This window comes from Physcomitrium patens, chromosome 11 (genome assembly GCF_059467195.1).
Source record: "Physcomitrium patens ecotype Gransden chromosome 11, ASM5946719v1, whole genome shotgun sequence".
In the NCBI taxonomy this organism is placed as follows: Eukaryota; Viridiplantae; Streptophyta; class Bryopsida; order Funariales; family Funariaceae; genus Physcomitrium; species Physcomitrium patens.
In genome coordinates, this window is record NC_143420.1 from 9,341,664 (window position 1) to 9,346,049 (window position 4,386).

The 4,386-nt window shown below is 35.5% G+C and overlaps 1 long non-coding RNA gene across 6 annotated transcripts; it reads right to left on the bottom strand.

Annotated features, from left to right (window-relative positions):
- Nucleotides 1–273: 273 nt before the first annotated feature.
- On the bottom strand, nucleotides 274–3,932 carry LOC149988143 (uncharacterized). Of its 6 annotated transcripts, none has more exons than XR_016505497.1 (6): nucleotides 2,371–3,932; nucleotides 1,939–2,029; nucleotides 1,755–1,782; nucleotides 1,341–1,483; nucleotides 1,111–1,180; nucleotides 274–893 (listed from the first exon to the last, which is right to left on the bottom strand). It is a non-coding gene; the product is annotated as an uncharacterized LOC149988143 (long non-coding RNA). The 6 variants fall into 6 exon arrangements; XR_016505496.1 differs by having other exon boundaries at nucleotides 274–997; XR_016505495.1 differs by lacking the exon at nucleotides 274–893 and having other exon boundaries at nucleotides 1,059–1,180.
- Between the last annotated feature and the right edge of the window lie 454 nt (nucleotides 3,933–4,386).

The following is a 4,386-nucleotide window of genomic DNA, read 5'->3' on the forward strand; positions in this document are numbered from 1 at the left end:
TGTCCAATTTGTGAGACACATGTCTTAACTTGCAAGACAAGTTTCCTATATGTGTGCCACATTATTAGCTTGTACCTCAAGCTACCAATATGTATGATACATGGCTAACTTGTTGGCCAATTTTCTAATCTACTAATCACCTATAGACATGTATAAAGGTAAAATCACATCTATAAAGCCTCTATGAAGCTTTCTTAAAAGATATTATGAAATTAATTTATTTTTACCTACTTCTATCTATTCATATTACTTAGGTAACTATTAGAATAAATATGTATGTCTGTGACAACTTTCTAGTATAATATTTTTCAATATTACATCAACATATATATACTTTGATTTATTCTTTATTGTATTCTTCTTTCCTACATGCTACAAATTAAGATGTTGTAATAACACTAATTTCTATCAAATATATGTATATTATATATATATATATATATATATATATATAATATCTATTCTGATTTTTTTACAAATATTATAAATAATTGATCTTTGTAAAGGATTCAAAATATAAAATTCTTAGATTAATTTACTAAGATCAATGGAATTTAAAAGTAACTTTGGTCTTTTAATTTTTTAAATCTTTTTTTAATAGTTTTACTTTATTGATTACACTATGTCTTGATAAATTATAATATATTGTTTTAAAGCTTCTACAATATTTTATCTTCAAGTTCCATATATGTTATGATTTTCTTAAAATATTTAGAGACCTTTCTATAAGAATCTTAGATAAATTAAATCAATAAACTTCACAAAAGAATACTTAAAACTATTATTAGAATTATTGTCATCTATAATATTGAATAGGTTTAAAATATAGCTTTAGATCTTAATATATAACTTTTTTTTCATGCAAATAATACATTCTTCTTGTAAGAATTCATCTATTATAAGTAAATGATAAAAATTAATCACTATTATTTTTTGATTTTTATAATATAAAGAAATATTTTTTACAAGAAATAAAATAAAATATATAATATCCACACTGAAAGACATTGAATACATAGAAACATCGTGAGCAACAATCACAAGTAACCAAAGCAATGTGACTTAAAAAGATTGAAACAATATATTGAATACAATATACAAGAATCATACTGGTATTGCTCGTGTAGATAATCTAGCTGGGTCACCTCAAGTTGTCGTCTAAATGTGAAATCCTGATTGTCTGCAACAATTTGGATTGCAGGTTGTGTAGTATACTAATTTGTTATCAGTTTCATAGCTATTTGCTGTTGCAAGTTGTTTTACGTGTATGGTTATCTAGGTTATAGGCTGTACTGACTTTCTGATAGAAGAAGGCGAGACTTGACACCAGGCTCACTGACCTTCTTGATATTAATTTACCCTTACGATTAGGGTGTTCATCCAGCTGGTGGAGCTTGGGTACAAAGCCTTGTGATCTTCTTTCCTTGGGCCGCAAACCAAAGCGTAAGTTGGATATCTCATGAAGATGAACGATGTTACTGCACTTCATGTTGTGCACGAAAAGTAATACGTCAGTTGAGCCTTGGAGTGATTAGCTTGGTGATAAAAATAAATAAATAAATCAATAAATAAAATGAGGTTGATAATCATAAACAGTGCTGCATCCAAAATTTAGGAGTAAGGATGTTAGACAAGCCGGTTCTAGTGGCAGAGTTCGTAAACCTGGCAGGTATTTAAACCCAAACCTGTTGGTTCACATGCACTTCACATTAAAAAAGATTCAACAGGTCTGGGAAAAAATGAAACAAATGTACCTCTTCAAGGTGCCGCAATGGATAAATTCTTAAATCCAAGTTGAGGATAAGAACCAAAGAGTAAAATTGTCAGCTTTAAAACACTCCCATCATCATATAATTAAAACAAAAGAAAGCTTCACACGGCGGAGCAAAATGAATTTGATAAGATCACCATCAAATTTAGGAGACATGCATAACTTACCGTTGAGTGAACACGTGCAAAAATTTGCATGATAGTCCACATATGCATTTATCAGAACATTTTAAGCCAACCACTGTGTTCATATCCGAATCTGCTACAACGAGCAGTTGCTTTATCAGCTGTCAGCATTTTGATTGAAGTTTATCTGATCATGAGACAAGACGTGATCTATTTTGACTACGATAACAGTAATGAATACACAAGATTTGAACCAAGTTCTTATAGTTATTAACTAGATGCCACTTTACTTCCATTTGTTACCAATCTGGGCCCATCCACCTCAACTGAAATCTAATCCTAGAACAAAAAACAAGATCGTCATAGAACTTAAAAACTAGAACATAATATCGCTGAAGATACTCAGAGAACATGAAACTCCTCGTTACAAATCGACGAAGTTGCAAGTTGAGACTTTTCATGCGTGATCTATACCTTAGACTGTTCGAACTCATTTAACTGTTTTTAAAGCTCTTTAATCCTTCCTCATGGATCAGGCAAGTCTTGCTCCAGTCTGTTGTCTGAAACAATGAAACAAAAATACTTTGACCTGCACTATCAAATTCTCGACTTTTGGTTGAAGTGCTTCGATGATCTCGGCCTGCTACCCAGTCATCCGCTTTATTCCAAAACACTCATCCTCTCTCACTGGTATACCGTAACATTTCACCAACTTATCTTCTAGTCTAATTTCTCTTTCTTACAGATCAGCAACAGTTCTTCTCGACATTTAATCAACTACCTCAAAATATGTCTCCTAGGCATCTTTGATGCACTCATCTGATGACACCTAATTCTACAAAACATTCGGATAGCATTTGATGGCTAATAGCGTTCTCGCCTGCTTCAAGCTATTCCCTCTTTTCTTCCTGGTCCACATTCTCTAGGTTCAAAACCAGGAGTTCCCCCAAATTCATGACGAAGTAATTGATTGCTCAAGGCTCTAGCCACTTTTCCTGATTGTAAGCTCTTACTGCCGCTGCCAGGAGGTGATTCCGCTTCTTCATACCTCTCGAACAATTTTCCGCTAAACGGGTTCCCTCATAATAGTATTTTGGAATACTTGTCGTCGTTTCCCCAACAAAGCATCTCAACATATTCTCGATTTTGCGTTCGAACTTCTTCATTTCTAATTTGGTCAGGTTGTAAGTTTGGGGAGAAGCCCGTTTTGGGATTGGACAAGGCTCACTTGGGCAAGCTCTTGAGGTGTCGGCGGCCTCGGATGAAGAAGGTTTCAAATCTGGGGAGTTGCCCTTGCTCTTCTTCTTTTTCCACATAACTAACACTTGATTTTCTGACTAGAGAGAATATTTCAACCCTTTTGGATTTCTTCTTCCTGCAAATAAGAAATTGAATTTAGAAATGCAGCTTAGACAAAGAGATAAGAGTGCAAAATTAACAACGTGGTCTTCAAGTCTCAAAGCATCGAAATTTGATTCATTCACAGTTTGAAATATGTGTAAGATCCTGCGCGTGTTCCAACATATCCTCCTGATATAACTGACACCGGCTGGAAAATTCTGACATCTCTTAGCTAATCTCCTAGCTAAGAGACGTCAGAATTCTTAACTTAGAACTAAGCTAATCTCCTAATTAAGAACATGCTAATCTCCTGGCTAAGTAGGAGATCAGGCAAGAAACCTCGAAAACCAACTCATAAACCACTCTATAAAATTCTAGGAGGTTCCTGTATATCACTAATCGCTGAAAAAGTACAAGCTCAAAACTCAAACAGGAAATCAGTTTCTCCCCTTTTAGTCCTCAACTCCACTTGCGATTGCCATCCTAAGCTGAACTATAAATTCCACCGGCTGATCAAGCTGACTTATGGGATTGACCGCAATCTGCTGAGGTGGAGGGAAACGAAAGGCAGTTCCGGGAGCTCGGAGAATGAATCGCGGCACCCGTTTCGATTCGCAACTGCAAAATTCAATCGGTTCACGGGGCAGGCAAGAAGGCTCCGAAATGGCGTTGGTGGTAGCGGTGTCCATAGGCTCAAGACGACGACTGTTCCGATTGGAACCGCCGTGGCTTGGTGCCGATTGACGTTGACCGTCACAGTCGTCCTCCTCGTCGATTCACATTTGCCTCGACGTTCCCTGTGGTTCTCTAAGACGTTCCATATAGTTCTCCGAGACGTTCGCATGTAGAATTTTAATGGCTTCCAAAAACATCCAACTCCCCTTGGATTTCTGATTCTTTTCCATACAGATTAAAAATTTTACTCTACAAACCTCTTCTACAAGTTTAAATAAAATTTAATACTTAGCTACTTTTCTTTTTGGCACAAATGAAGCAAAAATTTTAGGGGTACCATAACAAATGTTGGTCTAACCAGGACTTAAAAATCCCAACCACACCATGACACTTTTGGGACCCAAAGAAAATTATTGTACAACCTCATTGCCAAAGAACTATTCTAAGACTATTTTGGTTTCTGCTAGGAAGCAA